The sequence below is a fragment of the Dendrobates tinctorius genome, unplaced genomic scaffold (genome assembly GCF_039654945.1).
Source record: "Dendrobates tinctorius isolate UK_male_01 unplaced genomic scaffold, ASM3965494v1 ptg000254l, whole genome shotgun sequence".
NCBI classification, from domain to species: domain Eukaryota; kingdom Metazoa; phylum Chordata; class Amphibia; order Anura; family Dendrobatidae; genus Dendrobates; species Dendrobates tinctorius.
This window is the reverse complement of record NW_027361921.1, coordinates 2350047-2375925: the sequence shown is the minus strand read 5'-3', so window position 1 is coordinate 2375925 and position 25879 is coordinate 2350047. Positions and strand designations below refer to the sequence as shown.

At 34.9% G+C, this 25879-nt stretch overlaps 19 non-coding genes across 19 annotated transcripts; all 19 read left to right on the top strand.

Annotated features, from left to right (window-relative positions):
* Positions 1-166: 166 nt before the first annotated feature.
* On the top strand, positions 167-240 carry TRNAT-CGU (transfer RNA threonine (anticodon CGU)). The gene has a single exon. It is a non-coding gene; the product is annotated as a tRNA-Thr (tRNA).
* Positions 241-966: 726 nt separating this feature from the next.
* Positions 967-1040, top strand: TRNAT-UGU (transfer RNA threonine (anticodon UGU)). The gene has a single exon. It is a non-coding gene; the product is annotated as a tRNA-Thr (tRNA).
* Positions 1041-1767: 727 nt separating this feature from the next.
* TRNAT-UGU (transfer RNA threonine (anticodon UGU)) lies at positions 1768-1841 on the top strand. Its single transcript has one exon. It is a non-coding gene; the product is annotated as a tRNA-Thr (tRNA).
* Positions 1842-3249: 1408 nt separating this feature from the next.
* TRNAT-CGU (transfer RNA threonine (anticodon CGU)) lies at positions 3250-3323 on the top strand. Its single transcript has one exon. It is a non-coding gene; the product is annotated as a tRNA-Thr (tRNA).
* Positions 3324-4049: 726 nt separating this feature from the next.
* Positions 4050-4123, top strand: TRNAT-UGU (transfer RNA threonine (anticodon UGU)). Its single transcript has one exon. It is a non-coding gene; the product is annotated as a tRNA-Thr (tRNA).
* A 727-nt stretch (positions 4124-4850) lies between these two features.
* Positions 4851-4924, top strand: TRNAT-UGU (transfer RNA threonine (anticodon UGU)). The gene has a single exon. It is a non-coding gene; the product is annotated as a tRNA-Thr (tRNA).
* A 1408-nt stretch (positions 4925-6332) lies between these two features.
* On the top strand, positions 6333-6406 carry TRNAT-CGU (transfer RNA threonine (anticodon CGU)). Its single transcript has one exon. It is a non-coding gene; the product is annotated as a tRNA-Thr (tRNA).
* A 726-nt stretch (positions 6407-7132) lies between these two features.
* On the top strand, positions 7133-7206 carry TRNAT-UGU (transfer RNA threonine (anticodon UGU)). The gene has a single exon. It is a non-coding gene; the product is annotated as a tRNA-Thr (tRNA).
* Positions 7207-7933: 727 nt separating this feature from the next.
* TRNAT-UGU (transfer RNA threonine (anticodon UGU)) lies at positions 7934-8007 on the top strand. Its single transcript has one exon. It is a non-coding gene; the product is annotated as a tRNA-Thr (tRNA).
* A 745-nt stretch (positions 8008-8752) lies between these two features.
* Positions 8753-8826, top strand: TRNAT-CGU (transfer RNA threonine (anticodon CGU)). Its single transcript has one exon. It is a non-coding gene; the product is annotated as a tRNA-Thr (tRNA).
* Positions 8827-10352: 1526 nt separating this feature from the next.
* Positions 10353-10426, top strand: TRNAT-CGU (transfer RNA threonine (anticodon CGU)). The gene has a single exon. It is a non-coding gene; the product is annotated as a tRNA-Thr (tRNA).
* Positions 10427-11952: 1526 nt separating this feature from the next.
* TRNAT-CGU (transfer RNA threonine (anticodon CGU)) lies at positions 11953-12026 on the top strand. The gene has a single exon. It is a non-coding gene; the product is annotated as a tRNA-Thr (tRNA).
* A 725-nt stretch (positions 12027-12751) lies between these two features.
* TRNAT-UGU (transfer RNA threonine (anticodon UGU)) lies at positions 12752-12825 on the top strand. The gene has a single exon. It is a non-coding gene; the product is annotated as a tRNA-Thr (tRNA).
* Positions 12826-13552: 727 nt separating this feature from the next.
* Positions 13553-13626, top strand: TRNAS-UGA (transfer RNA serine (anticodon UGA)). The gene has a single exon. It is a non-coding gene; the product is annotated as a tRNA-Ser (tRNA).
* Positions 13627-14351: 725 nt separating this feature from the next.
* Positions 14352-14425, top strand: TRNAT-CGU (transfer RNA threonine (anticodon CGU)). Its single transcript has one exon. It is a non-coding gene; the product is annotated as a tRNA-Thr (tRNA).
* A 1526-nt stretch (positions 14426-15951) lies between these two features.
* TRNAT-CGU (transfer RNA threonine (anticodon CGU)) lies at positions 15952-16025 on the top strand. The gene has a single exon. It is a non-coding gene; the product is annotated as a tRNA-Thr (tRNA).
* A 5516-nt stretch (positions 16026-21541) lies between these two features.
* Positions 21542-21615, top strand: TRNAT-UGU (transfer RNA threonine (anticodon UGU)). Its single transcript has one exon. It is a non-coding gene; the product is annotated as a tRNA-Thr (tRNA).
* Positions 21616-24752: 3137 nt separating this feature from the next.
* On the top strand, positions 24753-24826 carry TRNAT-UGU (transfer RNA threonine (anticodon UGU)). Its single transcript has one exon. It is a non-coding gene; the product is annotated as a tRNA-Thr (tRNA).
* A 729-nt stretch (positions 24827-25555) lies between these two features.
* TRNAT-UGU (transfer RNA threonine (anticodon UGU)) lies at positions 25556-25629 on the top strand. The gene has a single exon. It is a non-coding gene; the product is annotated as a tRNA-Thr (tRNA).
* The last annotated feature ends 250 nt before the right edge of the window (positions 25630-25879 follow it).

The window sequence follows — 25879 nt, the reverse complement described above, 5'->3', positions numbered from 1 at the left end:
TTGAAATGCTCTAAAAGGAATTAGATGAAATAACTTTCTTTAGAGAATATAGGATGGGCTCAAGCATTACAAATTAAAACCAGTGGAATTACACATTAGATGCTACAAATTTTCATAGCAGTTTTCTGAAAAAGCAGAATAATAAATATTCACATATGGATCATGTGGTGCTGTAGCTTAGTTGGTTAAAGCGCCTGGCTCGTAAACAGGAGATCTTGAGTTCAACTCTCAGCAGTACCTTGTTTTCATCTTCTCAAGAATAAGCTTCCTATCTTAAAGCAGGTGTTTTACCTGTGTGCAAACTCAAATTTGCCATTGTTCCAGCCCTACTGATAGTGCAATTGTGAGATTAAGAATCTCATCTAAATGCTGAAAAGGAATTAAGACTGCTTCAAGCTTGACAATTTAACCAATGGATTTTATTTTGAAATTCCTCCACTTTCCGCATCTGACTCTCTAAGCAGTCTTTCCAATATATCACATCTTTTTGTGATTTAGCCAAATTGGTCAAAGAGCCTGTTTAGTAAACAGAAAATCTTGATTTCGAATGTCAGCAGTGCTTTCCTTTCTTCATGTCAGTTTGGGGCTATTAGCCGAAAAAGAGGACTTTCACTTTTGTTTGACATCAAACATGTCTTTCCCAAAGCACTAATAAAGTGTAATTGAGAGAAAAAAACTTTTTGCTTTTGAAATGCTCTAAAAGGAATTAGATGAAATAAGTTTCTTTAGAGAATATAGGATGGCTTCAAGCATTACAAATTAAAACCAGTGGAATTTGAGTAAAAAAAAAAATTTTGCTTTTGAAATGCTCTAAAAGGAATCAGATGAAATAACTTTCTTTAGAGAATATAGGATGGGCTCAAGCATTACAAATTAAAACCAGTGGAATTACACATTAGATGCTACAAATTTTCATAGCAGTTTTCGGAAAAAGAAGAATAATAAATATTCACCTACGGAACATGTGGTGCTGTGGCTTAGTTGGTTAAAGCGCCTGTCTTGTAAACAGGAGAACCTGAGTTCAACTCTCAGCAGTACCTTGTTTTCGTCTTCCCAAGAATAAGCTTCCTATCTTAAAGCAGGTGTGTTTTACCTGTGTGCAAACTCAAATTTGCCATTGTTCCAGCCCTACTGATAGTGCAATTGTGAGATTAAGAATCTCATCTAAATGCTGAAAAGGAAGTAAGATTGCTTCAAGCTTGACAACTTAACCAATGGATTTTATTTTGAAATGCCTCCACTTTCCGCACCTGACTCTCTAAGCAGTCTTTCCAATATATCACATCTTTTTGTGATGTAGACAAGTTGGTCAAAGAGCCTGTTTAGTAAACAGAAAATCTTGATTTCGAATGTCAGCAGTGCTTTCCTTTCTTCATGTCAGTTTGGGGCTGTTAGCCGAAAAAGAGGACTTTCACTTTTGTTTGACATCAAACATGTCTTTCCCAAAGCACTAATAAAGTGTAATTGAGAGAAAAAAACTTTCTGCTTTTGAAATGCTCTAAAAGGAATTAGATGAAATAAGTTTCTTTAGAGAATATAGGATGGCTTCAAGCATTACAAATTAAAACCAGTGGAATTTGAGTAAAAAAAAAATTTTGCTTTTGAAATGCTCTAAAAGGAATCAGATGAAATAACTTTCTTTAGAGAATATAGGATGGGCTCAAGCATTACAAATTAAAACCAGTGGAATTACACATTAGATGCTACAAATTTTCATAGCAGTTTTCAGAAAAAGCAGAATAATAAATATTCACCTATGGAACATGTGGTGCTGTGGCTTAGTTGGTTAAAGCGCCTGTCTTGTAAACAGGAGATCCTGAGTTCAACTCTCAGCAGTACCTTGTTTTCATCTTCTCAAGAATAAGCTTCCTATCTTAAAGCAGGTGTTTTACCTGTGTGCAAACTCAAATTTGCCATTGTCCCAGCCCTACTGATAGTGCAATTGTGAGATTAAGAATCTCATCTAAATGCTGAAAAGGAATTAAGACTGCTTCAAGCTTGACAATTTAACCAATGGATTTTATTTTGAAATGCCTCCACTTTCCGCATCTGACTCTCTAAGCAGTCTTTCCAATATATCACATCTTTTTGTGATTTAGCCAAATTGGTCAAAGAGCCTGTTTAGTAAACAGAAAATCTTGATTTCGAATGTCAGCAGTGCTTTCCTTTCTTCATGTCAGTTTGGGGCTATTAGCCGAAAAAGAGGACTTTCACTTTTGTTTGACATCAAACATGTCTTTCCCAAAGCACTAATAAAGTGTAATTGAGAGAAAAAAACTTTTTGCTTTTGAAATGCTCTAAAAGGAATTAGATGAAATAACTTTCTTTAGAGAATATAGGATGGGCTCAAGCATTACAAATTAAAACCAGTGGAATTACACATTAGATGCTACAAATTTTCATAGCAGTTTTCTGAAAAAGCAGAATAATAAATATTCACATATGGATCATGTGGTGCTGTGGCTTAGTTGGTTAAAGCGCCTGGCTTGTAAACAGGAGATCTTGAGTTCAACTCTCAGCAGTACCTTGTTTTCATCTTCTCAAGAATAAGCTTCCTATCTTAAAGCAGGTGTTTTACCTGTGTGCAAACTCAAATTTGCCATTGTTCCAGCCCTACTGATAGTGCAATTGTGAGGTTAAGTATCTCATCTAAATGCTGAAAAGGAAGTAAGACTGCTTCAAGATTGACAACTTAACCAATGGATTTTATTTTGAAATGCCTCCACTTTCCGCATCTGACTCTCTAAGCAGTCTTTCCAATATATCACATCTTTTTGTGATTTAGCCAAGTTGGTCAAAGAGCCTGTTTAGTAAACAGAAAATCTTGATTTCGAATGTCAGCAGTGCTTTCCTTTCTTCATGTCAGTTTGGCGCTGTTAGCTGAAAAAGAGAACTTTCACTTTTGTTTGACATCAAACATGTCTTTCCCAAAACCCTAATAAAGTGCAATTGAGAGAAAAAAACTTTCTGCTTTTGAAATGCTCTAAAAGGAATTAGATGAAATAAGTTTCTTTAGAGAATATAGGATGGCTTCAATCATTACAAATTAAAACCAGTGGAATTTAAGTAAAAAAATTTTGCTTTTGAAATGCTCTAAAAGGAATTAGATGAAATAACTTTCTTTAGAGAATATAGGATGGGCTCAAGCATTACAAATTAAAACCAGTGGAATTACACATTAGATGCTACAAATTTTCATAGCAGTTTTCTGAAAAAGCAGAATAATAAATATTCACATATGGATCATGTGGTGCTGTAGCTTAGTTGGTTAAAGCGCCTGGCTCGTAAACAGGAGATCTTGAGTTCAACTCTCAGCAGTACCTTGTTTTCATCTTCTCAAGAATAAGCTTCCTATCTTAAAGCAGGTGTTTTACCTGTGTGCAAACTCAAATTTGCCATTGTTCCAGCCCTACTGATAGTGCAATTGTGAGATTAAGAATCTCATCTAAATGCTGAAAAGGAATTAAGACTGCTTCAAGCTTGACAATTTAACCAATGGATTTTATTTTGAAATTCCTCCACTTTCCGCATCTGACTCTCTAAGCAGTCTTTCCAATATATCACATCTTTTTGTGATTTAGCCAAATTGGTCAAAGAGCCTGTTTAGTAAACAGAAAATCTTGATTTCGAATGTCAGCAGTGCTTTCCTTTCTTCATGTCAGTTTGGGGCTATTAGCCGAAAAAGAGGACTTTCACTTTTGTTTGACATCAAACATGTCTTTCCCAAAGCACTAATAAAGTGTAATTGAGAGAAAAAAACTTTTTGCTTTTGAAATGCTCTAAAAGGAATTAGATGAAATAAGTTTCTTTAGAGAATATAGGATGGCTTCAAGCATTACAAATTAAAACCAGTGGAATTTGAGTAAAAAAAAAAATTTTGCTTTTGAAATGCTCTAAAAGGAATCAGATGAAATAACTTTCTTTAGAGAATATAGGATGGGCTCAAGCATTACAAATTAAAACCAGTGGAATTACACATTAGATGCTACAAATTTTCATAGCAGTTTTCGGAAAAAGAAGAATAATAAATATTCACCTACGGAACATGTGGTGCTGTGGCTTAGTTGGTTAAAGCGCCTGTCTTGTAAACAGGAGAACCTGAGTTCAACTCTCAGCAGTACCTTGTTTTCGTCTTCCCAAGAATAAGCTTCCTATCTTAAAGCAGGTGTGTTTTACCTGTGTGCAAACTCAAATTTGCCATTGTTCCAGCCCTACTGATAGTGCAATTGTGAGATTAAGAATCTCATCTAAATGCTGAAAAGGAAGTAAGATTGCTTCAAGCTTGACAACTTAACCAATGGATTTTATTTTGAAATGCCTCCACTTTCCGCACCTGACTCTCTAAGCAGTCTTTCCAATATATCACATCTTTTTGTGATGTAGACAAGTTGGTCAAAGAGCCTGTTTAGTAAACAGAAAATCTTGATTTCAAATGTCAGCAGTGCTTTCCTTTCTTCATGTCAGTTTGGGGCTGTTAGCCGAAAAAGAGGACTTTCACTTTTGTTTGACATCAAACATGTCTTTCCCAAAGCACTAATAAAGTGTAATTGAGAGAAAAAAACTTTCTGCTTTTGAAATGCTCTAAAAGGAATTAGATGAAATAAGTTTCTTTAGAGAATATAGGATGGCTTCAAGCATTACAAATTAAAACCAGTGGAATTTGAGTAAAAAAAAAATTTTGCTTTTGAAATGCTCTAAAAGGAATCAGATGAAATAACTTTCTTTAGAGAATATAGGATGGGCTCAAGCATTACAAATTAAAACCAGTGGAATTACACATTAGATGCTACAAATTTTCATAGCAGTTTTCAGAAAAAGCAGAATAATAAATATTCACCTACGGAACATGTGGTGCTGTGGCTTAGTTGGTTAAAGCGCCTGTCTTGTAAACAGGAGATCCTGAGTTCAACTCTCAGCAGTACCTTGTTTTCATCTTCTCAAGAATAAGCTTCCTATCTTAAAGCAGGTGTTTTACCTGTGTGCAAACTCAAATTTGCCATTGTCCCATCCCTACTGATAGTGCAATTGTGAGATTAAGAATCTCATCTAAATGCTGAAAAGGAATTAAGACTGCTTCAAGCTTGACAATTTAACCAATGGATTTTATTTTGAAATGCCTCCACTTTCCGCATCTGACTCTCTAAGCAGTCTTTCCAATATATCACATCTTTTTGTGATTTAGCCAAATTGGTCAAAGAGCCTGTTTAGTAAACAGAAAATCTTGATTTCGAATGTCAGCAGTGCTTTCCTTTCTTCATGTCAGTTTGGGGCTATTAGCCGAAAAAGAGGACTTTCACTTTTGTTTGACATCAAACATGTCTTTCCCAAAGCACTAATAAAGTGTAATTGAGAGAAAAAAACTTTTTGCTTTTGAAATGCTCTAAAAGGAATTAGATGAAATAACTTTCTTTAGAGAATATAGGATGGGCTCAAGCATTACAAATTAAAACCAGTGGAATTACACATTAGATGCTACAAATTTTCATAGCAGTTTTCTGAAAAAGCAGAATAATAAATATTCACATATGGATCATGTGGTGCTGTGGCTTAGTTGGTTAAAGCGCCTGGCTTGTAAACAGGAGATCTTGAGTTCAACTCTCAGCAGTACCTTGTTTTCATCTTCTCAAGAATAAGCTTCCTATCTTAAAGCAGGTGTTTTACCTGTGTGCAAACTCAAATTTGCCATTGTTCCAGCCCTACTGATAGTGCAATTGTGAGGTTAAGTATCTCATCTAAATGCTGAAAAGGAAGTAAGACTGCTTCAAGATTGACAACTTAACCAATGGATTTTATTTTGAAATGCCTCCACTTTCCGCATCTGACTCTCTAAGCAGTCTTTCCAATATATCACATCTTTTTGTGATTTAGCCAAGTTGGTCAAAGAGCCTGTTTAGTAAACAGAAAATCTTGATTTCGAATGTCAGCAGTGCTTTCCTTTCTTCATGTCAGTTTGGCGCTGTTAGCTGAAAAAGAGAACTTTCACTTTTGTTTGACATCAAACATGTCTTTCCCAAAACCCTAATAAAGTGCAATTGAGAGAAAAAAACTTTCTGCTTTTGAAATGCTCTAAAAGGAATTAGATGAAATAAGTTTCTTTAGAGAATATAGGATGGCTTCAATCATTACAAATTAAAACCAGTGGAATTTAAGTAAAAAAATTTTGCTTTTGAAATGCTCTAAAAGGAATTAGATGAAATAACTTTCTTTAGAGAATATAGGATGGGCTCAAGCATTACAAATTAAAACCAGTGGAATTACACATTAGATGCTACAAATTTTCATAGCAGTTTTCTGAAAAAGCAGAATAATAAATATTCACATATGGATCATGTGGTGCTGTAGCTTAGTTGGTTAAAGCGCCTGGCTCGTAAACAGGAGATCTTGAGTTCAACTCTCAGCAGTACCTTGTTTTCATCTTCTCAAGAATAAGCTTCCTATCTTAAAGCAGGTGTTTTACCTGTGTGCAAACTCAAATTTGCCATTGTTCCAGCCCTACTGATAGTGCAATTGTGAGATTAAGAATCTCATCTAAATGCTGAAAAGGAATTAAGACTGCTTCAAGCTTGACAATTTAACCAATGGATTTTATTTTGAAATTCCTCCACTTTCCGCATCTGACTCTCTAAGCAGTCTTTCCAATATATCACATCTTTTTGTGATTTAGCCAAATTGGTCAAAGAGCCTGTTTAGTAAACAGAAAATCTTGATTTCGAATGTCAGCAGTGCTTTCCTTTCTTCATGTCAGTTTGGGGCTATTAGCCGAAAAAGAGGACTTTCACTTTTGTTTGACATCAAACATGTCTTTCCCAAAGCACTAATAAAGTGTAATTGAGAGAAAAAAACTTTTTGCTTTTGAAATGCTCTAAAAGGAATTAGATGAAATAAGTTTCTTTAGAGAATATAGGATGGCTTCAAGCATTACAAATTAAAACCAGTGGAATTTGAGTAAAAAAAAAAATTTTGCTTTTGAAATGCTCTAAAAGGAATCAGATGAAATAACTTTCTTTAGAGAATATAGGATGGGCTCAAGCATTACAAATTAAAACCAGTGGAATTACACATTAGATGCTACAAATTTTCATAGCAGTTTTCGGAAAAAGAAGAATAATAAATATTCACCTACGGAACATGTGGTGCTGTGGCTTAGTTGGTTAAAGCGCCTGTCTTGTAAACAGGAGAACCTGAGTTCAACTCTCAGCAGTACCTTGTTTTCGTCTTCCCAAGAATAAGCTTCCTATCTTAAAGCAGGTGTGTTTTACCTGTGTGCAAACTCAAATTTGCCATTGTTCCAGCCCTACTGATAGTGCAATTGTGAGATTAAGAATCTCATCTAAATGCTGAAAAGGAAGTAAGATTGCTTCAAGCTTGACAACTTAACCAATGGATTTTATTTTGAAATGCCTCCACTTTCCGCACCTGACTCTCTAAGCAGTCTTTCCAATATATCACATCTTTTTGTGATGTAGACAAGTTGGTCAAAGAGCCTGTTTAGTAAACAGAAAATCTTGATTTCAAATGTCAGCAGTGCTTTCCTTTCTTCATGTCAGTTTGGGGCTGTTAGCCGAAAAAGAGGACTTTCACTTTTGTTTGACATCAAACATGTCTTTCCCAAAGCACTAATAAAGTGTAATTGAGAGAAAAAAACTTTCTGCTTTTGAAATGCTCTAAAAGGAATTAGATGAAATAAGTTTCTTTAGAGAATATAGGATGGCTTCAAGCATTACAAATTAAAACCAGTGGAATTTGAGTAAAAAAAAAATTTTGCTTTTGAAATGCTCTAAAAGGAATCAGATGAAATAACTTTCTTTAGAGAATATAGGATGGGCTCAAGCATTACAAATTAAAACCAGTGGAATTACACATTAGATGCTACAAATTTTCATAGCAGTTTTCAGAAAAAGCAGAATAATAAATATTCACCTACGGAACATGTGGTGCTGTGGCTTAGTTGGTTAAAGCGCCTGTCTTGTAAACAGGAGATCCTGAGTTCAACTCTCAGCAGTACCTTGTTTTCATCTTCTCAAGAATAAGCTTCCTATCTTAAAGCTGGTGTGTTTTACCTGTGTGCAAACTCAAATTTTCCATTGTTCCAGCCCTACTGATAGTGCAATTGTGAGATTAAGAATCTCATCTAAATGCTGACAAGGAATTAAGGCTGCTGACAAGGAATTAAGGCTGCTTCAAGCTTGACAATTTAACCAATGGATTTGATTTTGAAATGCCTCCACTTTCCGCATCTGACTCTCTAAGCAGTCTTTCCAATATATCACATCTTTTTGTGATTTAGCCAAGTTGGTCAAAGAGCCTGTTTAGTAAACAGAAAATCTTGATTTCGAATGTCAGCAGTGCTTTCCTTTCTTCATGTCAGTTTGGGGCTATTAGCCGAAAAAGAGGACTTTCACTTTTGTTTGACATCAAACATGTCTTTCCCAAAGCCCTAATAAAGTGCAATTGAGAGATAAAAACTTTCTGCTTTTGAAATGCTCTAAAACTAATTAGATGAAATAAGTTTCTTTAGAGAATATAGGATGGCTTCAATCATTACAAATTAAAACCAGTGGAATTTAAGTAAAAAAAAATTTGCTTTTGAAATGCTCTAAAAGGAATTAGATGAAATAACTTTCTTTAGAGAATATAGGATGGGCTCAAGCATTACAAATTAAAACCAGTGGAATTACACATTAGATGCTACAAATTTTCATAGCAGTTTTCTGAAAAAGCAGAATAATAAATATTCACATATGGATCATGTGGTCCTGTGGCTTAGTTGGTTAAAGCGCCTGTCTCGTAAACAGGAGATCCTGAGTTCAAATCTCAGCAGTACCTTGTTTTCATCTTCTCAAGCATAAGCTTCCTATCTTAAAGCAGGTGTTTTACCTGTGTGCAAACTCAAATTTGCCATTGTTCCAGCCCTACTGATAGTGCAATTGTGAGATTAAGTATCTCATCTAAATGCTGAAAAGGAAGTAATATTGCTTCAAACTTGACAACTTAACCAATGGATTTTATTTTGAAATGCCTCCACTTTCCGCACCTGACTCTCTAAGCAGTCTTTCCAATATATCACATCTTCTTGTGATGTAGACAAGTTGGTCAAAGAGCCTGTTTAGTAAACAGAAAATCTTGATTTCAAATGTCAGCAGTGCTTTCCTTTCTTCATGTCAGTTTGGGGCTGTTAGCCGAAAAAGAGGACTTTCACTTTTGTTTGACATCAAACATGTCTTTCCCAAAGCACTAATAAAGTGTAATTGAGAGAAAAAAAACTTTCTGCTTTTGAAATGCTCTAAAAGGAATTAGATGAAATAAGTTTCTTTAGAGAATATAGGATGGCTTCAAGCATTACAAAATAAAACCAGTGGAATTTGAGTAAAAAAAAAAATTTTGCTTTTGAAATGCTCTAAAAGGAATCAGATGAAATAACTTTCTTTAGAGAATATAGGATGGGCTCAAGCATTACAAATTAAAACCAGTGGAATTACACATTAGATGCTACAAATTTTCATAGCAGTTTTCGGAAAAAGCAGAATAATAAATATTCACCTACGGAACATGTGGTGCTGTGACTTAGTTGGTTAAAGTGCCTGTCTTGTAAACAGGAGATCCTGAGTTCAACTCTCAGCAGTACCTTGTTTTCATCTTCTCAAGAATAAGCTTCCTATCTTAAAGCAGGTGTGTTTCACCTGTGTGCAAACTCAAATTTGCCATTGTACCAGCCCTACTGATAGTGCAATTGTGAGATTAAGAATCTCATCTAAATGCTGACAAGGAATTAAGACTGCTTCAAGCTTGACAATTTAACCATTGGATTTTATTTTGAAATGCCTCCACTTTCCGCATCTGACTCTCTAAGCAGTCTTTCCAATATATCACATCTTTTTGTGATTTAGCCAAGTTGGTCAAAGAGCCTGTTTAGTAAACAGAAAATCTTGATTTCGAATGTCAGCAGTGCTTTCCTTTCTTCATGTCAGTTTGGGGCTATTAGCCGAAAAAGAGGACTTTCACTTTTGTTTGACATCAAACATGTCTTTCCCAAAGCCCTAATAAAGTGCAATTGAGAGATAAAAACTTTCTGCTTTTGAAATGCTCTAAAAGGAATTAGATGAAATAAGTTTCTTTAGAGAATATAGGATGGCTTCAATCATTACAAATTAAAACCAGTGGAATTTAAGTAAAAAAAAATTTGCTTTTGAAATGCTCTAAAAGGAATTAGATGAAATAACTTTCTTTAGAGAATATAGGATGGGCTCAAGCATTACAAATTAAAACCAGTGGAATTACACATTAGATGCTACAAATTTTCATAGCAGTTTTCTGAAAAAGCAGAATAATAAATATTCACATATGGATCATGTGGTCCTGTGGCTTAGTTGGTTAAAGCGCCTGTCTCGTAAACAGGAGATCCTGAGTTCAACTCTCAGCAGTACCTTGTTTTCATCTTCTCAAGCAGAAGCTTCCTATCTTAAAGCAGGTGTTTTACCTGTGTGCAAACTCAAATTTGCCATTGTTCCAGCCCTACTGATAGTGCAATTGTGAGATTAAGTATCTCATCTAAATGCTGAGAAGGAAGTAATATTGCTTCAAACTTGACAACTTAACCAATGGATTTTATTTTGAAATGCCTCCACTTTCCGCATCTGACTCTCTAAGCAGTCTTTCCAATATATCACATCTTTTTGTGATGTAGCCAAGTTGGTCAAAGAGCCTGTTTAGTAAACAGAAAATCTTGATTTTGAATGTCAGCAGTGCTTTTCTTTCTTCATGTCAGTTTGGGGCTGTTAGCCGAAAAAGAGGACTTTCACTTTTGTTTGACATCAAACATGTCTTTCCCAAAGCACTAATAAAGTGTAATTGAGAGAAAAAAAACTTTCTGCTTTTGAAATGCTCTAAAAGGAATTAGATGAAATAAGTTTCTTTAGAGAATATAGGATGGCTTCAAGCATTACAAATTAAAACCAGTGGAATTTGAGTAAAAAAAAAAATTTTGCTTTTGAAATGCTCTAAAAGGAATCAGATGAAATAACTTTCTTTAGAGAATATAGGATGGGCTCAAGCATTACAAATTAAAACCAGTGGAATTACACATTAGATGCTACAAATTTTCATAGCAGTTTTCGGAAAAAGCAGAATAATAAATATTCACCTACGGAACATGTGGTGCTGTGACTTAGTTGGTTAAAGTGCCTGTCTTGTAAACAGGAGATCCTGAGTTCAACTCTCAGCAGTACCTTGTTTTCATCTTCTCAAGAATAAGCTTCCTATCTTAAAGCAGGTGTGTTTCACCTGTGTGCAAACTCAAATTTGCCATTGTACCAGCCCTACTGATAGTGCAATTGTGAGATTAAGAATCTCATCTAAATGCTGACAAGGAATTAAGACTGCTTCAAGCTTGACAATTTAACCATTGGATTTTATTTTGAAATGCCTCCACTTTCCGCATCTGACTCTCTAAGCAGTCTTTCCAATATATCACATCTTTTTGTGATTTAGCCAAGTTGGTCAAAGAGCCTGTTTAGTAAACAGAAAATCTTGATTTCGAATGTCAGCAGTGCTTTCCTTTCTTCATGTCAGTTTGGGGCTATTAGCCGAAAAAGAGGACTTTCACTTTTGTTTGACATCAAACATGTCTTTCCCAAAGCCCTAATAAAGTGCAATTGAGAGATAAAAACTTTCTGCTTTTGAAATGCTCTAAAAGGAATTAGATGAAATAAGTTTCTTTAGAGAATATAGGATGGCTTCAATCATTACAAATTAAAACCAGTGGAATTTAAGTAAAAAAAAATTTGCTTTTGAAATGCTCTAAAAGGAATTAGATGAAATAACTTTCTTTAGAGAATATAGGATGGGCTCAAGCATTACAAATTAAAACCAGTGGAATTACACATTAGATGCTACAAATTTTCATAGCAGTTTTCTGAAAAAGCAGAATAATAAATATTCACATATGGATCATGTGGTCCTGTGGCTTAGTTGGTTAAAGCGCCTGTCTCGTAAACAGGAGATCCTGAGTTCAACTCTCAGCAGTACCTTGTTTTCATCTTCTCAAGCAGAAGCTTCCTATCTTAAAGCAGGTGTTTTACCTGTGTGCAAACTCAAATTTGCCATTGTTCCAGCCCTACTGATAGTGCAATTGTGAGATTAAGTATCTCATCTAAATGCTGAAAAGGAAGTAATATTGCTTCAAACTTGACAACTTAACCAATGGATTTTATTTTGAAATGCCTCCACTTTCCGCATCTGACTCTCTAAGCAGTCTTTCCAATATATCACATCTTTTTGTGATGTAGCCAAGTTGGTCAAAGAGCCTGTTTAGTAAACAGAAAATCTTGATTTTGAATGTCAGCAGTGCTTTTCTTTCTTCATGTCAGTTTGGGGCTGTTAGCCGAAAAAGAGGACTTTCACTTTTGTTTGACATCAAACATGTCTTTCCCAAAGCCCTAATAAAGTGCAATTGAGAGAAAAAAACTTTCTGCTTTTGAAATGCTCTAAAAGGAATTAGATGAAATAAGTTTCTATAGAGAATATAGGATGGCTTCAAGCATTCCAAATTAAAACCAGTGGAATTTGAGTGAAAAAAAAAATTTGCTTTTGAAATGCTCTAAAAGGAATTAGATGAAATAACTTTCTTTAGAGAATATAGGATGGGCTCAAGCATTACAAATTAAAACCAGTGGAATTACACATTAGATGCTACAAATTTTCATAGCAGTTTTCGGAAAAAGAAGAATAATAAATATTCACCTACGGAACATGTGGTGCTGTGGCTTAGTTGGTTAAAGCGCCTGTCTTGTAAACAGGAGAACCTGAGTTCAACTCTCAGCAGTACCTTGTTTTCGTCTTCTCAAGAATAAGCTTCCTATCTTAAAGCAGGTGTGTTTTACCTGTGTGCAAACTCAAATTTGCCATTGTTCCAGCCCTACTGATAGTGCAATTGTGAGATTAAGAATCTCATCTAAATGCTGAAAAGGAAGTAAGATTGCTTCAAGCTTGACAACTTAACCAATGGATTTTATTTTGAAATGCCTCCACTTTCCACACCTGACTCTCTAAGCAGTCTTTCCAATATATCACATCTTTTTGTGATGTAGACAAGTTGGTCAAAGAGCCTGTTTAGTAAACAGAAAATCTTGATTTCAAATGTCAGCAGTGCTTTCCTTTCTTCATGTCAGTTTGGGGCTGTTAGCCGAAAAAGAGGACTTTCACTTTTGTTTGACATCAAACATGTCTTTCCCAAAGCACTAATAAAGTGTAATTGAGAGAAAAAAACTTTCTGCTTTTGAAATGCTCTAAAAGGAATTAGATGAAATAAGTTTCTTTAGAGAATATAGGATGGCTTCAAGCATTACAAATTAAAACCAGTGGAATTTGAGTAAAAAAAAAATTTTGCTTTTGAAATGCTCTAAAAGGAATCAGATGAAATAACTTTCTTTAGAGAATATAGGATGGGCTCAAGCATTACAAATTAAAACCAGTGGAATTACACATTAGATGCTACAAATTTTCATAGCAGTTTTCAGAAAAAGCAGAATAATAAATATTCACCTACGGAACATGTGGTGCTGTGGCTTAGTTGGTTAAAGCGCATGTCTTGAAAACAGGAGATCCTGAGTTCAACTCTCAGCAGTACCTTGTTTTCATCTTCTCAAGAATAAGCTTCCTATCTTAAAGCTGGTGTGTTTTACCTGTGTGCAAACTCAAATTTTCCATTGTTCCAGCCCTACTGATAGTGCAATTGTGAGATTAAGAATCTCATCTAAATGCTGACAAGGAATTAAGGCTGCTTCAAGCTTGACAATTTAATCAATGGATTTTATTTTGAAATGCCTCCACTTTCCGCATCTGACTCTCTAAGCAGTCTTTCCAATATATCACATCTTTTTGTGATTTAGCCAAGTTGGTCAAAGAGCCTGTTTAGTAAACAGAAAATCTTGATTTCGAATGTCAGCAGTGCTTTCCTTTCTTCATGTCAGTTTGGGGCTATTAGCCGAAAAAGAGGACTTTCACTTTTGTTTGACATCAAACATGTCTTTCCCAAAGCCCTAATAAAGTGCAATTGAGAGATAAAAACTTTCTGCTTTTGAAATGCTCTAAAAGGAATTAGATGAAATAAGTTTCTTTAGAGAATATAGGATGGCTTCAATCATTACAAATTAAAACCAGTGGAATTTAAGTAAAAAAAAATTTGCTTTTGAAATGCTCTAAAAGGAATTAGATGAAATAACTTTCTTTAGAGAATATAGGATGGGCTCAAGCATTACAAATTAAAACCAGTGGAATTACACATTAGATGCTACAAATTTTCATAGCAGTTTTCTGAAAAAGCAGAATAATAAATATTCACATATGGATCATGTGGTCCTGTGGCTTAGTTGGTTAAAGCGCCTGTCTCGTAAACAGGAGATCCTGAGTTCAACTCTCAGCAGTACCTTGTTTTCATCTTCTCAAGCATAAGCTTCCTATCTTAAAGCGGTTGTTTTACCTGTGTGCAAACTCAAATTTGCCATTGTTCCAGCCCTACTGATAGTGCAATTGTGAGATTAAGTATCTCATCTAAATGCTGAAAAGGAAGTAATATTCCTTCAAACTTGACAACTTAACCAATGGATTTTATTTTGAAATGCCTCCACTTTCCGCACCTGACTCTCTAAGCAGTCTTTACAATATATCACATCTTCTTGTGATGTAGACAAGTTGGTCAAAGAGCCTGTTTAGTAAACAGAAAATCTTGATTTCAAATGTCAGCAGTGCTTTCCTTTCTTCATGTCAGTTTGGGGCTGTTAGCCGAAAAAGAGGACTTTCACTTTTGTTTGACATCAAACATGTCTTTCCCAAAGCACTAATAAAGTGTAATTGAGAGAAAAAAAACTTTCTGCTTTTGAAATGCTCTAAAAGGAATTAGATGAAATAAGTTTCTTTAGAGAATATAGGATGGCTTCAAGCATTACAAATTAAAACCAGTGGAATTTGAGTAAAAAAAAAAATTTTGCTTTTGAAATGCTCTAAAAGGAATCAGATGAAATAACTTTCTTTAGAGAATATAGGATGGGCTCAAGCATTACAAATTAAAACCAGTGGAATTACACATTAGATGCTACAAATTTTCATAGCAGTTTTCGGAAAAAGCAGAATAATAAATATTCACCTACGGAACATGTGGTGCTGTGACTTAGTTGGTTAAAGTGCCTGTCTTGTAAACAGGAGATCCTGAGTTCAACTCTCAGCAGTACCTTGTTTTCATCTTCTCAAGAATAAGCTTCCTATCTTAAAGCAGGTGTGTTTCACCTGTGTGCAAACTCAAATTTGCCATTGTACCAGCCCTACTGATAGTGCAATTGTGAGATTAAGAATCTCATCTAAATGCTGACAAGGAATTAAGACTGCTTCAAGCTTGACAATTTAACCATTGGATTTTATTTTGAAATGCCTCCACTTTCCGCATCTGACTCTCTAAGCAGTCTTTCCAATATATCACATCTTTTTGTGATTTAGCCAAGTTGGTCAAAGAGCCTGTTTAGTAAACAGAAAATCTTGATTTCGAATGTCAGCAGTGCTTTCCTTTCTTCATGTCAGTTTGGGGCTATTAGCCGAAAAAGAGGACTTTCACTTTTGTTTGACATCAAACATGTCTTTCCCAAAGCCCTAATAAAGTGCAATTGAGAGATAAAAACTTTCTGCTTTTGAAATGCTCTAAAAGGAATTAGATGAAATAAGTTTCTTTAGAGAATATAGGATGGCTTCAATCATTACAAATTAAAACCAGTGGAATTTAAGTAAAAAAAAATTTGCTTTTGAAATGCTCTAAAAGGAATTAGATAAAATAACTTTCTTTAGAGAATATAGGATGGGCTCAAGCATTACAAATTAAAACCAGTGGAATTACACATTAGATGCTACAAATTTTCATAGCAGTTTTCTGAAAAAGCAGGATAATAAATATTCACATATGGATCATGTGGTCCTGTGGCTTAGTTGGTTAAAGCGCCTGTCTCGTAAACAGGAGATCCTGAGTTCAACTCTGAGCAGTACCTTGTTTTCATCTTCTCAAGCAGAAGCTTCCTATCTTAAAGCAGGTGTTTTACCTGTGTGCACACTCAAAGTTGCCATTGTTCCAGCCCTACTGATAGTGCAATTGTGAGATTAAGTATCTCATCTAAATGCTGAAAAGGAAGTAATATTGCTTCAAACTTGACAACTTAACCAATGGATTTTATTTTGAAATGCCTCCACTTTCCGCATCTGACTCTCTAAGCAGTCTTTCCAATATATCACATCTTTTTGTGATGTAGCCAAGTTGGTCAAAGAGCCTGTTTAGTAAACAGAAAATCTTGATTTTGAATGTCAGCAGTGCTTTTCTTTCTTCATGTCAGTTTGGGGCTGTTAGCCGAAAAAGAGGACTTTCACTTTTGTTTGACATCAAACATGTCTTTCCCAAAGCCCTAATAAAGTGCAATTGAGAGAAAAAAACTTTCTGCTTTTGAAATGCTCTAAAAGGAATTAGATGAAATAAGTTTCTTTAGAGAATATAGGATGGCTTCAAGCATTCCAAATTAAAACCAGTGGAATTTGAGTGAAAAAAAAAATTTGCTTTTGAAATGCTCTAAAAGGAATTAGATGAAATAACTTTCTTTAGAGAATATAGGATGGGCTCAAGCATTACAAATTAAAACCAGTGGAATTACACATTAGATGCTACAAATTTTCATAGCAGTTTTCGGAAAAAGCAGAATAATAAATATTCACCTACGGAACATGTGGTGCTGTGGCTTAGTTGGTTAAAGCGCCTGTCATGTAAACAGGAGATCCTGAGTTCAACTCTCAGCAGTACCTTGTTTTCATCTTCTCAAGAATAAGCTTCCTATCTTAAAGCAGGTGTGTTTTACCTGTGTGCAAACTCAAATTTGCCATTGTTCCAGCCCTACTGATAGTGCAATTGTCAGATTAAGAATCTCATCTAAATGCTGAAAAGGAAGTAAGATTGCTTCAAGCTTGACAACTTAACCAATGGATTTTATTTTGAAATGCCTCCACTTTCCGCACCTGACTCTCTAAGCAGTCTTTCCAATGTATCACATCTTTTTGTGATGTAGACAAGTTGGTCAAAGAGCCTGTTTAGTAAACAGAAAATCTTGATTTCAAATGTCAGCAGTGCTTTCCTTTCTTCATGTCAGTTTGGGGCTGTTAGCCGAAAAAGAGGACTTTCACTTTTGTTTGACATCAAACATGTCTTTCCCAAAGCACTAATAAAGTGTAATTGAGAGAAAAAAACTTTCTGCTTTTGAAATGCTCTAAAAGGAATTAGATGAAATAAGTTTCTTTAGAGAATATAGGATGGCTTCAAGCATTACAAATTAAAACCAGTGGAATTTGAGTAAAAAAAAAAATTTTGCTTTTAAAATGCTCTAAAAGGAATCAGATGAAATAACTTTCTTTAGAGAATATAGGATGGGCTCAAGCATTACAAATTAAAACCAGTGGAATTACACATTAGATGCTACAAATTTTCATAGCAGTTTTCGGAAAAAGCAGAATAATAAATATTCACCTACGGAACATGTGGTTCTGTGGCTTAGTTGGTTAAACAGGAGATCCTGAGTTCAACTCTCAGCAGTACCTTGTTTTCGTCTTCTCAAGAATAAGCTTCCTATCTTAAAGCAGGTGTGTTTTACCTGAGTGCAAACTCAAATTTGCCATTGTTCCAGCCCTACTGATAGTGCACTTGTGAGATTAAGAATCTCATCTAAATGCTGAAAAGGAAGTAAGATTGCTTCAAGCTTGACAACTTAACCAATGGATTTTATTTTGAAATACCTCCCCTTTCCGCACCTGACTCTCTAAGCAGTCTTTCCAATATATCACATCTTTTTGTGATATAGACAAGTTGGTCAAAGAGCCTGTTTAGTAAACAGAAAATCTTGATTTCAAATGTCAGCAGTGCTTTCCTTTCTTCATGTCAGTTTGGGGCTGTTAGCCGAAAAAGAGGACTTTCACTTTTGTTTGACATCAAACATGTCTTTCCCAAAGCCCTAATAAAGTGCAATTGAGAGAAAAAAACTTTCTGCTTTTGAAATGCTCTAAAAGGAATTAGATGAAATAAGTTTCTTTAGAGAATATAGGATGGCTTCAAGCATTCCAAATTAAAACCAGTGGAATTTGAGTGAAAAAAAAAATTTGCTTTTGAAATGCTCTAAAAGGAATTAGATGAAATAACTTTCTTTAGAGAATATAGGATGGGCTCAAGCATTACAAATTAAAACCAGTGGAATTACACATTAGATGCTACAAATTTTCATAGCAGTTTTCTGAAAAAGCAGAATAATAAATATTGACATATGGATTATGTGGTGCTGTGGCTTAGTTGGTTAAAGCGCCTGTCTTGTAAACACAAAATCCTGAGTTCAACTCTCAGCAGTACTTTGCTTTCATCTTCTCAAGAATAAGCTTCCTATCTTAAAGCATGTCTTTTACCTGTGTGCAAACTCAAGTTTGCCATTGTTCCAGCCCTACTGATAGTGCAATTGTGAGATTAAGAATCTCATCTAAATGCTAAAAAGGAAGTAAGAATGCTTCAAGCTTGACAACTTAACCAATGGATTTTATTTTGAAATGCCTCCACTTTCCGCACCTGACTCTCTAAGCAGTCTTTCCAATATATCACATCTTTTTGTGATATAGACAAGTTGGTCAAAGAGCCTGTTTAGTAAACAGATAATCTTGATTTCAAATGTCAGCAGTGCTTTCCTTTCTTCATGTCAGTTTGGGGCTGTTAGCCGAAAAAGAGGACTTTCACTTTTTTTTAACATCAAACATGTCTTTCCCAAAGCACTAATAAAGTGTAATTGAGAGAAAAAAACTTTCTGCTTTTGAAATGCTCTAAAAGGAATTAGATGAAATAAGTTTCTTTAGAGAATATAGGATGGCTTCAAGCATTACAAATTAAAACCAGTGGAATTTGAGTAAAAAAAAAATTTTGCTTTTGAAATGCTCTAAAAGGAATCAGATGAAATAACTTTCTTTAGAGAATATAGGATGGGCTCAAGCATTACAAATTAAAACCAGTGGGATTACACATTAGATGCTACAAATTTTCATAGCAGTTTTCAGAAAAAGCAGAATAATAAATATTCATCTACGGAACATGTGGTGCTGTGGCTTAGTTGGTTAAAGTGCCTGTCTTGTAAACAGGAGATCCTGAGTTCAACTCTCAGCAGTACTTTGTTTTCATCTTCTCAAGAATAAGCTTCCTATCTAAAAGCATGTCTTTTACCTGTGTGCAAACTCAAGTTTGCCATTGTTCCAGCCCTACTGATAGTGCAATTGTGAGATTAAGAATCTCATCTAAATGCTAAAAAGGAAGTAAGAATGCTTCAAGCTTGACAACTTAACCAATGGATTTTATTTTGAAATGCCTCCACTTTCCGCACCTGACTCTCTAAGCAGTTTTTCCAATATATCACATCTTTTTGTGATATAGACAAGTTGGTCAAAGAGCCTGTTTAGTAAACAGATAATCTTGATTTCAAATGTAAGCAGTGCTTTCCTTTCTTCATGTCAGTTTGGGGCTGTTAGCCGAAAAAGAGGACTTTCACTTTTTTTTGACATCAAACATGTCTTTCCCAAGGCACTAATAAAGTGTAATTGAGAGAAAAAAACTTTCTGCTTTTGAAATGCTCTAAAAGGAATTAGATGAAATAAGTTTCTTTAGAGAATATAGGATGGCTTCAAGCATTACAAATTAAAACCAGTGGAATTTGAGTAAAAAAAAAATTTTGCTTTTGAAATGCTCTAAAAGGAATCAGATGAAATAACTTTCTTTAGAGAATATAGAATGGGCTCAAGCATTACAAATTAAAACCAGTGGAATTACACATTAGATGCTACAAATTTTCATAGCAGTTTTCAGAAAAAGCAGAATAATAAATATTCATCTACGGAACATGTGGTGCTGTGGCTTAGTTGGTTAAAGTCCCTGTCTTGTAAACAGGAGATCCTGAGTTCAACTCTCAGCAGTACCTTGTTTTCATCTTCTCAAGAATAAGCTTCCTATCTTAAAGCAGGTGTGTTTTACCTGTGTGCAAACTCAAATTTGCCATTGTTCCAGCCCTACTGATAGTGCAATTGTGAGATTAAGAATCTCATCTAAATGCTGAAAAGGAAGTAAGATTGCTTCAAGCTTGACAACTTAACCAATGGATTTTATTTTGAAATGCCTCCACTTTCCGCACCTGACTCTCTAAGCAGTCTTTCCAATATATCACATCTTTTTGTGATGTAGACAAGTTGGTCAAAGAGCCTGTTTAGTAAACAGAAAATCTTGATTTCAAATGTCAGCAGTGCTTTCCTTTCTTCATGTCAGTTTGGGGCTGTTAGCCGAAAAAGAGGACTTTCACTTTTGTTTGACATCAAACATGTCTTTCCCAAAGCACTAATAAAGTGTAATTGAGAGAAAAAAAACTTTCTGCTTTTGAAATGCTCTAAAAGGAATTAGATGAAATAAGTTTCTTTAGAGAATATAGGATGGCTTCAAGCATTACAAATTAAAACCAGTGGAATTTGAGTAAAAAAAAAAATTTTGCTTTAGAAATGCTCTAAAAGGAATCAGATGAAATAACTTTCTTTAGAGAATATAGGATGGGCTCAAGTATTACAAATTAAAACCAGTGGAATTACACATTAGATGCTACAAATTTTCATAGCAGTTTTTGGAAAAAGCAGAATAATAAATATTCACTTACGGAGCATGTGGTGCTGTGGCTTAGTTGGTTAAAGCGCCTGCCTTGTAAACAGGAGATCCTGCGTTCAACTCTCAGCAGTACCTTGTTTTCGTCTTCTCAAGAATAAGCTTCCTATCTTAAAGCAGGTGTGTTTTACCTGTGTGCAAACTCAAATTTGCCATTGTTCCAGCCCTACTCATAGTGCAATTGTGAGATTAAGAATCTCATCTAAATGCTGAAAAGGAAGTAAGATTGCTTCAAGCTTGACAACTTAACCAATGGATTTTATTTTGAAATGCCTCCACTTTCCGCACCTGACTCTCTAAGCAGTCTTTCCAATATATCACATCTTTTTGTGATGTAGACAAGTTGGTCAAAGAGCCTGTTTAGTAAACAGAAAATCTTGATTTCAAATGTCAGCAGTGCTTTCCTTTCTTCATGTCAGTTTGGGGCTGTTAGCCGAAAAAGAGGACTTTCACTTTTGTTTGACATCAAACATGTCTTTCCCAAAGCACTAATAAAGTGTAATTGAGAGAAAAAAACTTTCTGCTTTTGAAATGCTCTAAAAGGAATTAGATGAAATAAGTTTCTTTAGAGAATATAGGATGGCTTCAAGCATTACAAATTAAAACCAGTGGAATTTGAGTAAAAAAAAAAAATTTTGCTTTTGAAATGCTCTAAAAGGAATCAGATGAAATAACTTTCTTTAGAGAATATAGGATGGGCTCAAGCATTACAAATTAAAACCAGTGGAATTACACATTAGATGCTACAAATTTTCATAGCAGTTTTCAGAAAAAGCAGAATAATAAATATTCACCTACGGAACATGTGGTGCTGTGGCTTAGTTGGTTAAAGCGCCTGTCTTGTAAACAGGAGATCCTGAGTTCAACTCTCAGCAGTACCTTGTTTTCATCTTCTCAAGAATAAGCTTCCTATCTTAAAGCAGGTGTGTTTTACCTGTGTGCAAACTCAAATTTGCCATTGTTCCAGCGATACTGATAGTGCAATTGTGAGATTAAGAATCTCATCTAAATCCTGAAAAGGAAGTAAGATTGCTTCAAGCTTGACAACTTAACCAATGGATTTTATTTTGAAATTCCTCCACTTTCCGCACCTGACTCTCTAAGCAGTCTTTCCAATATATCACATCTTTTTGTGATGTAGACAAGTTGGTCAAAGAGCCTGTTTAGTAAACAGAAAATCTTGATTTCAAATGTCAGCAGTGCTTTCCTTTCTTCATGTCAGTTTGGGGCTGTTAGCCGAAAAAGAGGACTTTCACTTTTGTTTGACATCAAACATGTCTTTCCCAAAGCACTAATAAAGTGTAATTGAGAGAAAAAAACTTTCTGCTTTTGAAATGCTCTAAAAGGAATTAGATGAAATAAGTTTCTTTAGAGAATATAGGATGGCTTCAAGCATTACAAATTAAAACCAGTGGAATTTGAGTAAAAAAAAAAAATTTTGCTTTTGAAATGCTCTAAAAGGAATCAGATGAAATAACTTTCTTTAGAGAATATAGGATGGGCTCAAGCATTACAAATTAAAACCAGTGGAATTACACATTAGATGCTACAAATTTTCATAGCAGTTTTCAGAAAAAGCAGAATAATAAATATTCACCTACGGAACATGTGGTGCTGTGGCTTAGTTGGTTAAAGCGCCTGTCTTGTAACCAGGAGATCCTGAGTTCAACTCGCAGCAGTACCTTGTTTTCATCTTCTCAAGAATAAGCTTCCTATCTTAAAGCAGGTGTGTTTTACCTGTGTGCAAACTCAAATTTGCCATTGTTCCAGCCATACTGATAGTGCAATTGTGAGATTAAGAATCTCATCTAAATGCTGAAAAGGAAGTAAGATTGCTTCAAGCTTGACAACTTAACCAATGGATTTTATTTTGAAATGCCTCCACTTTCCGCACCTGACTCTCTAAGCAGTCTTTCCAATATATCACATCTTTTTGTGATGTAGACAAGTTGGTCAAAGAGCCTGTTTAGTAAACAGAAAATCTTGATTTCAAATGTCAGCAGTGCTTTCCTTTCTTCATGTCAGTTTGGGGCTGTTAGCCGAAAAAGAGGACTTTCACTTTTGTTTGACATCAAACATGTCTTTCCCAAAGCACTGATAAAGTGTAATTGAGAGAAAAAAACTTTCTGCTTTTGAAATGCTCTAAAAGGAATTAGATAAAATAAGTTTCTTTAGAGAATATAGGATGGCTTCAAGCATTACAAATTAAAACCAGTGGAATTTGAGTAAAAAAAAAAATTTTGCTTTTGAAATGCTCTAAAAGGAATCAGATGAAATAACTTTCTTTAGAGAATATAGGATGGGCTCAAGCATTACAAATTAAAACCAGTGGAATTACACATTAGATGCTACAAATTTTCAAAGCAGTTTTCAGAAAAAGCAGAATAATAAATATTCACCTACGGAACATGTGGTTCTGTGGCTTAGTTGGTTAAAGCGCCTGTCTTGTAAACAGGAGATCCTGAGTTCAACTCTCAGCAGTACCTTGTTTTCATCTTCTCAAGAATAAGATTCCTATCTTAAAGCAGGTGTGTTTTACCTGTGTGCAAACTCAAATTTGCCATTGTTCCAGCCCTACTGATAGTGCAATTGTGAGATTAAGAATCTCATCTAAATGCTGAAAAGGAAGTAAGATTGCTTCAAGCTTGACAACTTAACCAATGGATTTTATTTTGAAATGCCTCCACTTTCCGCACCTGACTCTCTAAGCAGTCTTTCCAATATATCACATCTTTTTGTGATGTAGACAAGTTGGTCAAAGAGCCTGTTTAGTAAACAGAAAATCTTGATTTCAAATGTCAGCAGTGCTTTCCTTTCTTCATGTCAGTTTGGGGCTGTTAGCCGAAAAAGAGGACTTTCACTTTTGTTTGACATCAAACATGTCTTTCCCAAAGCACTAATAAAGTGTAATTGAGAGAAAAAAACTTTCTGCTTTTGAAATGCTCTAAAAGGAATTAGATGAAATAAGTTTCTTTAGAGAATATAGGATGGCTTCAAGCATTACAAATTAAAACCAGTGGAATTTGAGTAAAAAAAAAAAATTTTGCTTTTGAAATGCTCTAAAAGGAATCAGATGAAATAACTTTCTTTAGAGAATATAGGATGGGCTCAAGCATTACAAATTAAAACCAGTGGAATTACACATTAGATGCTACAAATTTTCATAGCAGTTTTCAGAAAAAGCAGAATAATAAATATTCACCTACGGAACATGTGGTGCTGTGGCTTAGTTGGTTAACGCGCCTGTCTTGTAAACAGGAGATTCTGAGTTCAACTCGCAGCAGTACCTTGTTTTCATCTTCTCAAGAATAAGCTTCCTACCTTAAAGCAGGTGTGTTTTACCTGTGTGCAAACTCAAATTTGCCATTGTTCCAGCGATACTGATAGTGCAATTGTGAGATTAAGAATCTCATATAAATGCCGAAAAGGAAGTAAGATTGCTTCAAGCTTGACAACTTAACCAATGGATTTTATTTTGAAATGCCTCCACTTTCCGCACCTGACTCTCTAAGCAGTCTTTCCAATATATCACATCTTTTTGTGATGTAGACAAGTTGGTCAAAGAGCCTGTTTAGTAAACAGAAAATCTTGATTTCAAATGTCAGCAGTGCTTTCCTTTCTTCATGTCAGTTTGGGGCTGTTAGCCGAAAAAGAGGACTTTCACTTTTGTTTGACATCAAACATGTCTTTCCCAAAGCACTAATAAAGTGTAATTGAGAGAAAAAAACTTTCTGCTTTTGAAATGCTCTAAAAGGAATTAGATGAAATAAGTTTCTTTAGAGAATATAGGATGGCTTCAAGCATTACAAATTAAAACCAGTGGAATTTGAGTAAAAAAAAAAAATTTTGCTTTTGAAATGCTCTAAAAGGAATCAGATGAAATAACTTTCTTTAGAGAATATAGGATGGGCTCAAGCATTACAAATTAAAACCAGTGGAATTACACATTAGATGCTACAAATTTTCATAGCAGTTTTCAGAAAAAGCAGAATAATAAATATTCACCTATGGAACATGTGGTGCTGTGGCTTAGTTGGTTAAAGCGCCTGTCTTGTAAACAGGAGATCCTGAGTTCAACTCTCAGCAGTACCTTGTTTTCATCTTCTCAAGAATAAGCTTCCTATCTTAAAGCAGGTGTGTTTTACCTGTGTGCAAACTCAAATTTGCCATTGTTCCAGCGATACTGATAGTGCAATTGTGAGATTAAGAATCTCATCTAAATGCTGAAAAGGAAGTAAGATTGCTTCAAGCTTGACAACTTAACCAATGGATTTTATTTTGAAATGCCTCCACTTTCCGCACCTGACTCTCTAAGCAGTCTTTCCAATATATCACATCTTTTTGTGATGTAGACAAGTTGGTCAAAGAGCCTGTTTAGTAAACAGAAAATCTTGATTTCAAATGTCAGCAGTGCTTTCCTTTCTTCATGTCAGTTTGGGGCTGTTAGCCGAAAAAGAGGACTTTCACTTTTGTTTGACATCAAACATGTCTTTCCCAAAGCACTAATAAAGTGTAATTGAGAGAAAAAAACTTTCTGCTTTTGAAATGCTCTAAAAGGAATTAGATGAAATAAGTTTCTTTAGAGAATATAGGATGGCTTTAAGCATTACAAATTAAAACCAGTGGAATTTGAGTAAAAAAAAAAAATTTTGCTTTTGAAATGCTCTAAAAGGAATCAGATGAAATAACTTTCTTTAGAGAATATAGGATGGGCTCAAGCATTACAAATTAAAACCAGTGGAATTACACATTAGATGCTACAAATTTTCATAGCAGTTTTCAGAAAAAGCAGAATAATAAATATTCACCTACGGAACATGTGGTGCTGTGGCTTAGTTGGTTAAAGCGCCTGTCTTGTAAACAGGAGATCCTGAGTTCAACTCTCAGCAGTACCTTGTTTTCATCTTCTCAAGAATAAGCTTCCTACCTTAAAGCAGGTGTGTTTTACCTGTGTGTTCACAATCTGAAAATTATAATCCTTAAGGGTTCTCAAATCAAACTCATATATAAATCCCTAAAACAATACTTTATTGTTTAAAAACCACAGATGTGGTACACACCAGAAAAATGTGACAGTAATTGAAAAATGATGAAAAATAGGTGTTCAAAAATTAACCCACACTAGGGTAACCCCTACGAGTCCCT